At 37.2% G+C, this 12,450-nt stretch overlaps 1 pseudogene; it reads right to left on the bottom strand.

The window, feature by feature from the left end:
* Positions 1-2,748: 2,748 nt before the first annotated feature.
* LOC147492624 (small nuclear ribonucleoprotein SmD1a pseudogene) lies at positions 2,749-3,229 on the bottom strand (annotated as a pseudogene).
* Between the last annotated feature and the right edge of the window lie 9,221 nt (positions 3,230-12,450).

The following is a 12,450-nucleotide window of genomic DNA, read 5'->3' as shown; positions in this document are numbered from 1 at the left end:
TTGACTTCCATCGCCTCCACTCAAATCACCCACTAATTCTTCATGCATGCCATAAGCAACATCAACAAAATTCCCTATCCCTAGTCCTTTCTCACTAATTTCTTCTTCAACTCGGTTTACCATTCGATCCTTATATGGGTTCTCACCATGTAAAACCCATACACGATATATGTTGATTCTATACCGCTATGAATCAAATGTTTTCTAACTATATCATATGCAAACCTTTTCCTATTTCGACATTTGTTACATGGGCAAGGACACGTGGTCGACGCTTCATCTTTGCCACTAGCTTAATAGAATAAAATCGAAACCCCTGCCTATACACACTCCCAAGTCCGTCATTTTCATTCATCCAATCTTTTTGAATCGGTTGAGACATTCTCAAGTAGCACATCAAGTAAACACAAGGAACAAGTGATAGGGTCAATGTCATTTCCTACTAGCCCCGGCTTTTAGCACTATCTGCTTATGAAAATTTGATGCATAACGCTCTATAAATATTGAACTATCTCGGTAAACAAGCTAAACGGTGCCTACATTTTAACCATTAAATTGTTAAACATGATCACCAGACTTCAATTGGTAAACACAATTAGATACTTAACTACTTGGCACCGAAGGATTAAGTGTGGACTGATTTCAAACGCTTTTACTTTGAAGGCATTATAACATATAAGCACAAAATGCAAGACAAAATAAAAGACTTCTCATTCCCCCAACATAATGTATACACTCTACTCAAGATAATTGCCTGAAATTCAGTCTTAAAAAATATAAATATATGCTATCGGTTTTGCACATATATACAAACTCATGTAGTTCATTGTAGATTTTATTCCAAAGGCTCACCCAATAGGATGGATCTGTCAAATCACTTCGATACAAGTTTGAAAATTTTGAACTTGCTTCAAATATGAGTCTGAATTTCAAAAAGAGATACTTTGTGTACTAGTTCAGATTTTATCTTTTAAAACCCACAGCTACCAGTAAATAAGACATGGGTTATTCTTTGTTTAAATATTCAACCCATTCCAAATGAACTCTAGAAAACCCTATCCACGCTTATCAAACTAAAAAAAAAAAAAAAAGTTAGATACTACTAACAATCAAGGGCGGAGCCGGATTTTGTTCCGTGGTGAGCCAATGAATGCTACAACCGTCAGAGACGATAACTTGTAGGAAAGTAGAAACACAATTCATAGACACACAGCTACTAGTTATCTCAGTTTAGAGTCGGATGGTGTGCATCACGATTAGCTAGTTCGATCTACGAGAGACCACATCTATTAGATCGAACAAGAATACAAAAATAATATGAAAAAATGCCAAAAATTAGAGAGCTCGTGCTCTCTCTGTCTCTCCATCGTATCTTTGTTTTCTGTTTTTCAAAGAAATTATTTTGTTTTGAAAGTTCTTTCTAATTTTGCATTTCGATCTCTTCTTATGATAAACTCAATTAACCCCGAAATTAAAGGTGTGTCTATGACCACAGAAAGATCCAACCATTAGTTAAATTTCTCAACTTCCAAAGATCACATTTCTCAATTTCGAAGGCAACCTCTTTTTAATCAAGTTATCACCATTATTTCAAAAATTTGAGAGAGATGAATAAGATGGAAATAATAAATACAGAGATGTTAATGAGAGTTCCACCAAAATAAAACGAAAATACTTATATAACCCACCACTTTGTTTGTTGATTCTCCCCTCTCATTAATATTTCCACAATCCAATCTTTTTCTTTCTTTTATTCAGTTGTCACTCCATAGAAAAGAGAGAGATTGATTGAAAAAAATATTTCTAAAACATGCCTACTGGTTTTCTGGATTTCAATGTAAGGTTTGATTGAGTTTAGGGAGTTTGAATTAAAGAAATGGAATCAGATTAGATTAGAGAAGCATTTGGGTTCATTTTTAATTCACTACCAAATTACTCCCTCAAACACAATATACGCCATTAAATTTTTTGCTGAAAATGAAAATTATCTTATCTATAAGTGAGGGAAGTTATGGAGGGGTGAAACTGGGTTTGTTTTTCAAATCACTGCTTTTTCGGGGCTGAATATATGGAAAGGAGTACTCCAAACAAAGTAAATAAGTAAAGTTAGTACTCTCTAAAAATAACACTAATTTTTCTGCTAAAATCAGGGTGAGCCGTATGCACTCGCCCCCCACCACATCGCTAACAATCTAACAATCCACAAACCAATGCTGACAATGGGTAGCTTTAATCCTCTTATGTGAGACGATAACTGGACGGTTGTTACATAAGATGGGAGTCTGTCAGCTCAGTTCGAGCATACCTTGTTAATCACTCAAGACAGAGCTGAGATATTGACCCAGTGTTAGAATCATTCAACCGGTGAAGGGGAGGACACTAACAGATGACATTTGGTCAATATAGTAAAGTATAACAACTTACTCAGGTTCATTTTTTTTTTTTGAAAATGAAACTCCATGGCCACCTATTTTCTCAAATCTGAATTTTAATGTCATTAAACAAAGAAGGTGGCCATTCTATGAACCTTCCTCCAAAAGAGAAATGTCGGTTATCACCAATCATCAATTCTAATTGTTATAATCCTCAAATGCCAAAAGATAAACAATCTCAAACCAAATTGTACTATGCATTCACATGAAATGAGTTCAAACAATTCTACAATTCTACTAAGCATCCATCCAAGTAGGCTTAAGCTAAAAAACATTTCAACAAAGTAAGAATGGTAAACGAAAAATCTGGCTATCCTTAACATCCACCAAATCTCTCCATATGCCCACTCTTGTACATAAGCAAACCCCGTAAAAATTTGCAGAAGTCCAACATTTCTAGCGACCACCGCCATCGCCCGCGTCCTCGCCCATCGGCCACGGCCGCTACCACGCCCCATAGGCCTCCCAGCTATTGGTTTCTTTTTGGCTTGACCCTAGGTGTCTCCCTCAACCAAGAAAAGTCTCAAGGTTTATGCCGTCGGGGAGAATGTAATAGCGAATACTGCTGCCCCTCACGCTTAAATGATCAAGAGTCACCGGATTCTTTCCTTTCAGCCGGTTTAACCGCCTTCAAATGAGTATTCATAATCGATATCTACCCCAATGATGGTGCCATGAACAATAGTGCCGTTCTTAAGCTCGATCGACATTGTCTTGTTGTTCAACTTCATCAAAAACCTGATGAGATTCATTGTCGTCGCGTTGTTTGAGGCGAGGGAAGAAACCAAAAACTAGGGTTTAAGTCGAGAGGAGTTACTCAGGTTCATTTCTGGCACTCATAACGTTATAATAAAACTCTTTGGTAAACTTGTACCTTAATTAGTTAGTTTCGAGGAACAAAACCTATACCAGCTTTACCTTCAAACACTCCTCTATACTGAACAACCTTAACATCTCGTTCCGTATACTTCCCAATCCCTCTCCTTATACCACCCATACCCAGCAAGTACCGCTTTCCCATACCCATTAACCGGAACACCTATAAACTCTTCCAACCCTTTATCATCTGGAAACTTTTTTATATCTTCATGAAATTTCTCCAACAATTTCAACTCAAGAGCAACATTATTATTAGTTGCCTTTTTGTCCACACCCGTATCTTTCTTGGGTCTGATATTTAAACCGTATGAAGTTGAGTTTGGGTTTGGGTTTGTCATCAACAGGACTGGTGGTATTCATTATACAGACCGTGTGTGTGTTTGCTAGCATGAATATTAATCTAACAATCCACAAACCAGGAAAAATATAAATCATAACATAACTAAAATAAGTAATTACTAATTACATATAGAAGAGCAAAATCAAACCACAAAAATCGAATTTTTTAATGAATAACACAAGTAATAAAAATCGCACCTTTGGTTATAACTGTAGCCAACCAACACCCAAGTTAATTTCAGTTGTGATATCACCTAGTAGTAGTGTGAAAAATTGAAAAAGAGATATGAGATGATGAAACATAGAAAATCATAGAAGAAGAAGGCGCATAAAGTACGTTACCTAATAGTGGCAGCAACGGCGACCGGTGCTGACTCCCAAAACTTGTTGAACGATGAACTTGTTGAACGAGAGAGGCGATGAAAATAGCATACAATATAAAGCTGTTCATTAGTAATCTTAAATAGGGGAGAAGAGCGCGATAATTTTGGTCTTTCCCTCTCACCGAAATTTCTTTCCTCTCACCGAAAATTTTTATTTAGAAATCTTAAATTCTAATTTAGCTATTATTTTAATATTATATTTAATATTCACGATTTATTTACGCTTTTTGGTCCAAACAAACAATTTTAAAATGTAACAAATTAATTCTCATATGTGGCAAAATTAAGGTAACACTTTATATATAATTGTAACGCTTATAAAACGTTAGGAACCTTACACTTTAAAACCGTTACTAAGCAAAAAACTGGAGCATTACTAATATCCTGTTTTGGTGTAGTGAAGGGTTATAATGAAGCAATAAAATGATAATAAAATGCACATTTGGGAGCTGATCACCACCCCCAAATTGCATATTGCTTGTCCTCAAGCAAGGATGAGAGAAAAAACTAAGATCACAAATGAGTGATTTATTACAAGTTATAGTAATCTCGTTTTGCTGAGTGCGATCGCATTGACCATATGCAACAAGGCATTAAACCACTAGAAATTCCCTAGTGGATGAGCTTTAAGCCTCGTGAGAGTTTTCCAGTGAAGGTACTCACAAACTTCTTCTATTTAGTACAAAGGGTCTTGTTTCCTTATTTATTCTCAAAAGTCCATGCATCTCAATTACGGGGAATAAGAACAAGCTCCTTTGAACTTAGAATAACATATGTACATTAATTTAATCATCTAAAGATAAATATGCAAACATGAGCAATGAAATGCAAAAGCAGAGTTGTTTCCGAGGCTTTTGGAGAGTGTCCTTAAGGTGGGTTCTCACAGGGGTGTGTTGCAATCACAACTCTCTGATAGATTCACTCAAGGTTCGTTCTCTCAAGTGCAGTGGGCACTTATATTTCTCGCATACTCAAATGACTTCTTAAGAAATTGAGGTCGATTGATCACGCTTGCCACTTGCTATCACACCATCCTATTCCTAATTGAGCTAGAGGTTTTTTATTAGGAGTTACGGGGCTAGGGTGATGGTTTAGAAAGAAAAAGGAAGGAAAAAATAAGATCTTATAAGTAGAGAAACTGGGTCTTCAACATACTTGTAACCAGAGAAAAACCTTGTTTTGTTCTTTGGCTTCCGAATTGTGATACACTCTTTTAGCCCTTTGGCTTTGTGACTCCATATGATTTTGAATTTTTAGGAGTTCTAGTTTTTCTTTTGTTTCTGATATCGTCTCCTTTTGATTTTGGCTTTATGGGAGATTTGATATTTGACTCCTTAGATTTTTTTAAAGTTTTGATTTTTAATGGGTCTTTCTTTTTTTTTCTTTCTTTTCTTTTTGAAGCAAATAAATGTTCTGTTCTTGTACAAGGTCTTCTCTTCTCTTCTTCTGATACTCATCCAGTTCTCAACTCATCAGCTAGGTAAGATTTTTATTGTGTGTTGTAACGGGTTAGGATTTTTTTTTTTTTTGAAGAATAAAAGGCTTTTTTATAAAAGGGTGAAGGCTCAAAAGGATTAACTAGAGGAAAAACTATCTTTTTAGGTTTTTAACGTTTATTTGGCTATATCGATCCAAAAAAGGCCTAAATTCTCTCTTAGGATATGGCGTGGTGATCAAGCAAGTTGACGTGTGCTCTTTCTATCCGATCATCCTTTGTGTCATCACTCAATAATCATTCAAATGAGGCTTTTGCCTAGATTCTCATAGGATATGGAACTTAATTGTTCTAACTTTGGCTTCGAAAACTCACTACTATATACAAACAAATGCTGATACATTCCATTCATGGAAAGATGCAAAAACTATTGTACGTATATTAGTCTAAGTACAAAGAACGAATCCTCACTCTGTTGCTATAATGAGACTTCTAAACTTTTTATTCATCATAGAAAAGGAAACAATACTTTTTAATACTAAACGGAAAAATATTTTTGGTCTTTTTCGAAAAAAAATTTAGAAAGGAAGAAATATATTATTATATTACTATATAGAAAGTGTCTAGTTTTTGCAAAATGTTATTATACCACCCCCAAATAGAACTATAATTTGTCCTCAAAGTATAGAATGAAGAAATAAGGAAAGAGATTACCATAGAAACATGAGCAAAAACGGCGATGCACCTGTATTATGTTCTTTATGATGAAAATATGCCACCCCCAAATAAGTTTGGGGCGTGGGTTGTTTGATATATAACGATAAATATATGGTTTATTATACTATGGATAATTATTCTACTATGAAATGCATGAAAGAAAAATGGAAAATTTTGGCATGATGTATCTGTTTTACCTTCTACTCATATACCAAATTCCCACAAGAAAACAAAATAAAACAAGCATATAATATTAAACATATAATTAAGCTTATACTAAACATCATACACGTAAGAAGAAACACAAAAAATATATCCAACTATACAGACACTAGGGAAATGCCTAGTCAGAATCCGTGCGTGACTCGTCTCGATGTCTAAAAGATCCTTCTCCTTGCTGACGTCAGGTCCTAGCATGTCTATCACTACGCGGGAGCGCGTCTCTGATGCTCTGTAGTGTTCTAGTGACACTGTGCTGAAAACATCACTGCTCCCGCTGGAAGGACCGCTGCTCCTCTCTCATGGTTCGTTGTTCCGCTATAATATTCCCCTGAGTTTCCTTGAGCAGGTGGAGATACGAATGCAGAATCCTCTGGCCTCCATGGAGGAAATGAATTCCGTCCATGGGCTAAGTGAACTGTTAAGTGGCGTTTTCAACGAAGTAATCCACTTTCTCAGTCGGGCGTGCTTGCTCGATGGTTCTGGCGGCAGGTGGATACCAAAAGATTTAGACACAGTGGGCATAGATAGGACCTGTGGTAGCGTCCCTGACCTCTACTAAGGCATCTGTGGCATCGAACCCCCAGTGCTACATGATCTTAGTAACCAGCACTAGTAGAGGGGAGGTTGACTTCTTCGGTTTGTAGAGTTGCTTAAAGATAAAAAAGATGATGCAGAAGCTATTCTTCTGTTCTTGATGAATCCATAAAATATGAAGCATCGCCTTACCTATATCAGAAAGCTTGGCTAAGCCTAGCAGGTTGTAGGCTGTCCACTGAGATACTGCCAGCTAGTTCCTTCGTAGCGAACTCTAAAACGTGCAATGAGACTTGGGGTTTTTCATGGACCCCCTCAAGAAGTGTCTCTACCATCATCACGTCGATAGTCTTACCGTCTAGGGACTATTCAGTCTGATCATAAACCTTTAGAGGAATCCCCATAACTTCACTCACCACCTCCTTGGTGAGCTCCAGCGAGCGGCCATCCTTGACAATCATGACACGGTCATCCTCCCCCCTAAGCATACCATTGTAGAACGAAAGAGTTAGAGAGGGAGAATAAGCCACACCTCCCAACAAAATCAAGGCTTCCCATCCTCTTCTCCTAATCTCATCCTTGAAGTACACTTCAAATAGATTGGAATTGGAGATGGGTTCAAAATTTTGCTCCGGCACGATTTTAAGAACTCGAGCCATTTGGAGTAGGAATTGATAAAATTGGGGTTTCTTGTTAGAATGGGGGTTGAAATTGGAGTAGGCTGTAAAAATTTGGAGTAGTGGTGTTTTAGGGTGAGGTCGTGGTCGCGAGTTAGAAAAGGCGGACGCGAGTTGAATTGGGTGGCTAGGGTTTTGGAAAATTAGGGAAGATGAGTTAAGTGGACCGAGCGATCGCGAGTTATATATACGAAATGATGGCACGTGTGAGGCACGTGCTTTTTAAAGTTATATCAAAAAATTTGCCCAAGCCCAAATGAAATCAAAGAATTCCAATCATGTCATTAGTGCCTTGCCAACTTCAAGAGGTGATCCGCGCTTCGTTACTTGTTCGATCTTGACCCGTGAGGTACCAAAAGGATCAGCATCGAAAATTTAATGTAACGGTATAGGGTACACTTATATCCAACGGTGGATGAAAAACAGATAATGGAAAGAAACGAAAAGGAACTGTAGGGGAATATGTATAGATAACATAAGGAAATTTTTAATTAATTTTTTTGGGTTTTGAATAAGTTTGATTGAAATTTTAAAAAGGTGGGTCATTTTAAGTCAGATCCCCAAGACTTGGAAGTATTGAAAACTTGAGTAAATCCCAACCAAATAGTTGGATTACTCTCCTCACCTGTGCTCGATGAGTAGATGGCTGGCACATGAAAACCTTAAAAATTGAATTCTCACTATGAGGTTGAAGACTGGGGCAAGTTGATGCTTGACAATTCGAGCACCAGCCTTCTCTCATAGCTCATCTTTTACGTGTGTATAAACTCTTACCTAAACCAGGAATAATTTTCGGTATATGTGTTCATATCTTAAGCCGCAATTCTCTAGGAAGTGGTTGTACATGATCATTGAAACTGATCTATCTAGTCTTGCTAGGTGGAAGGTTGTTGCTTGTTACAAAATACATTTTTGAAAAGTTTTTTTTAGAAAAGAGAGAGATTGAGAAGGGGAAAAGATTTTTAACATAGGGGAAAGATTTTTAAGAAAGGAAAATTTTGAAAATTTGTACAATTTTCAATCTTTTAACGTCAGATTCTCGAGACAAATTGAGAGGTGGAGGCAAAAGATAGAATTAAACAAAGAATAGTATCACTTTGGGTTACTCTATTTGTTTAATTCTCGATTTGAGACAGCTCGTCTTTTTTTTTTTTTTTTCAATCAAAATATATCATATAGTTGGTTTTGACAAGAAGATCAAATTATACGTGAATCCGGTATCAATTTGGTTACTCCGGGGCGTATAACTTTTATTTTTATATCCTCTAGTTTTGAAAACTATGGAGAGATATTTAAGAAACTCGTACTCAAAAGCTGTGATTCTAGATGCTACTATTTGAAAACAAACCATAATAGATAATCTTAGGCAACTTTTGTGTCGATTATGTGGCGAACCCAATCTAGACAAACAAAGCTTCAGCTACGCGAGTTGGGGGATTTATTATGCAAGACATGGATGTCCTGATCCGGGCAAATAGTTGGTGATATAGGCGGCCCTTAGTAAGCAAAGCTGATCTCAAACCGCCCCTAGATTGCGTTTTGTTTTTGAAAAATCACTTAACTATTGATGCATCGAGAATCTATCATTAACAGAACAAGGAAAACAAATATTTTTTTGAAAAAGAAATGTAAAATGAAGAAAAGAAGATTTGTATACTCGCTCCACAAGGTTACACTACTCAAACTACGAGTAAAAAGTGTTATACAAAGAATATGTGAGATATACTATGGACTAAGGCTCCGGTACTTTAACCACACCCTCTAAGTGGAGAGGTCCGATTACCTTATTAATGTATTCCCTTAAAGCAAAAGATGAAATGGAATGGGAAAGGAACACATCGAAAAAGAGGAATTAATCCTCGTAGATGGATGATTAAGAAAGAGTTTTTAGCGTTCAAGCTTTGTTCACGTCACTTGTTGCTTCAAAGGCTGTGTTTGTCGGTTTAGAGTTTGGAATAGCTTGTCCTGGGAAAACACCTTTATGGGTTTTATCATAAGCTAACAAGTTCAGAGATTGTTGCATGGATGCTAGGATTTGGGTTTGTTGTTGTATGATAGATAGCATTATTTCGGTGGGCTTATCTGTTTGGACACTAGTTGATGGTGTAATGGGAACTAGGTCTCTTTGGTTGTTGATAGGTGGGTTTTGGTAGTTCTAGTTAAACTGGGATGGAACTAATGTTCTGTTCTGATTGTTATAGGTACCTTGTCCTTGCCCTTGTCTAAATGTATTTGGTGGTTTGTTGAAACCTGGAGGTGGTTGCATTAGTTTTATGGAATGTTAGTCCATACGAAGTTTAGGTGTTGTCTCCATGGTGCATTTGGTACATTGAAAGCACATACTTCTTCTGGCTGAAGTGATGATAGGTTTGTGATCAAGGGACATGTGGCATCTATATATATGATTTAAACTTAGACAGAAATTTCATGGTGAGGTATTTATTTTCATGACAGGATGAGGGGTTTGGTCTTTTTGTTTGATTGTGAGGGCATCTATCTTTCTTGTGAGGGTTTCGATTAAGGTTTTAATTTTTAGATCTGATTTCACCTCAAATATCCCACTAGCCTTAGAGGTACTGGGTTGGGCTATTCTAGAATTGTTTATGTCGCCCCCAATGGGTACTCTTTTTAGCTTGGTTTCCAAGAAAGGTTAAGGCATTAGTTGCACCTCTATCCAAAAAATTACCGGCCCATTACTCATGATGTCAAGGATTACTTTGTGTTCTGGGAGAAGACCTTTAAAGAAACATTGGACAATAGTAGATTTTTCTAGTTTATGGTGAAGACATGAATGGAGTAAGTCAAAGAATCTATCCCATGCTTTGGAAAATGTCTCACTCGAACTTTGTCTGAAGAACTGTATCTTGCTTCTTATCTCTTTTGTTTTCTTCAGTGGAAAGTACTTCTTCATGAAAGAGAACACTACCTTTTCCCATGTATCAAAAGAGTCGGCCTTCTGTGAAAAAAAGCCAAGCGTGACTCTTACCAGCTAGAGTGAACAGAAACACTCATAGTTTAACCTGATTATCGGTGATGCCCGGATGATGAAAAGTATTACATACTTCATGTATCCGGCGTAAATGCTCATACGGTAACTCGTGTTCTAACCCGTGGAAGATGGGTAGAAGATTGAACACGTTCGGTGGAATGCGAAACTCGAAAGTGAGTGATGTGAGTCGTATACAAGATGGAGGTCCATCTTGCAATGGTGTGTAGAAGTTGGAGATAAGCTCTTCAGCTTGCACTACCTCGTCGGCCATCTTAGTAGATGGAGGACTAGAAACAGGAGATTGTCTAGGACGACGTGCTCTCCTACACGAGTAAGTTTTATTCTTGCTAATACTTGAAGTGCTTGAATGCAGTATCATGCACTTTTAGCAAGACCCCAAAACTATCCTAACACGCGCAAATGGTGCAATGTATGCTCAAGAAATCGAAATTCGTTTTGCAAGTATATATGGCGTTTTGAAAACTTTGCTTTGGTCTATATTTTACTATGCCCGTTCAAGGGAACAATTGGGCACGAGACTAGGATGGCTCTAATACACGTATTAGAAGCGTAGGCAGTCACTTCACCAAGTGGTGTGCTACCAAGAATCTCACTAGCGATGAATTTGGGGGAGGAGAGTGAGGAAGGTAGTTGGTCCACCGGAATCTAGTAACTAATTACTCTAAATCCTTGTGGCAATATTTTTGTTCTTTTCTGAAGGAGCGTGACTACTTTTGGCTCTAGTTGATTGATTTTAATTCTTTTTTTTTTGTCTAGGGCTTCAAGAATCAAGCAACGTCCAATTTACCTACATTGGGGAATGACTTCCCAATAGTTGTTATGTGGCTCGGGTTCAACCTTATGCACAAATGTAAATTGCAGTGCGGAAATTAAATTTCAAACAATCACGTAAATATGCTTGAACACACAAGGTATCCTCTCACTTACGCTTCAAGGAGGTTTAGAATTTACCTCTCAAGCCGTGCTTACACGCTGCTTAAGGAGAAGACGATGTCGGTTGGCGCGTGATTTGAGAATCAGACCCAACCTTTCGAGCTTTACCCTGTTTTAAGTTACAACAAAGGCCCACTTAAAAAGCCCACAAGTTGGGTTTTTGATAATTAAACAATTTTTCCTTCAAGGGCCCAAAACTTAAAACTAAACTAATACTATACTAATCTAATATATTAACTAGCTTAAGATTGATAATCTAGATTAACTAGAGTCAAATGGACTTAGAGTGTTGATTACCAAGTTGATTCAAAGTGTGTGAGCTATGATTCACAACTTGCCTCACACACTTGAACTTCCTAATGCAATGAAAACTCTAATCCCTTAGTAATTAAGTATACAACTTCAACCAAGTTCAACTCATGTTCATCTACAACAATCAATCAAAAACCATTTTTCCTAATTTTTTTCGTTTTTCTTTTTATCTCTAACTATTACAAACAAGTTCCACTGGTTTATCCTACTTTATTACAAAATTCAGGCTCAAAGTTCAACTCAACATCGAAAAACATATGGATTTGGAAAAAACTAGACCACGGTGTGCTTAGGCGAACCGGCGGTCGCGCACAATACCTGGCGCGGTCACCTGCCGGCTCTGGCCAAGTTATGTCATCTCGCGGCAGCAACTTCAACTCCTCTCCATATTTTGATTTCTGAACCTGGTATTTGCAAAAAGTAAGTCAGTAGAGAAAAATAACAAAATAAATCAACGAAAATAAAAAAAACAATAAGTGAAAAGGATGAGAAAGATGCTTCCCTTCTTAGATGCTCAACTAAGAATTCTTGCTCCTTCAATCCATGAAGGTTGTGCCATTTGAAGTTATTGTATATT

This window comes from Coptis chinensis, chromosome 6 (assembly GCF_015680905.1).
Source record: "Coptis chinensis isolate HL-2020 chromosome 6, ASM1568090v1, whole genome shotgun sequence".
NCBI classification, from domain to species: Eukaryota; Viridiplantae; Streptophyta; class Magnoliopsida; order Ranunculales; family Ranunculaceae; genus Coptis; species Coptis chinensis.
The sequence above is the reverse complement of the archived record's forward strand: the minus strand, read 5'-3'. Positions and strand labels throughout refer to the sequence as shown.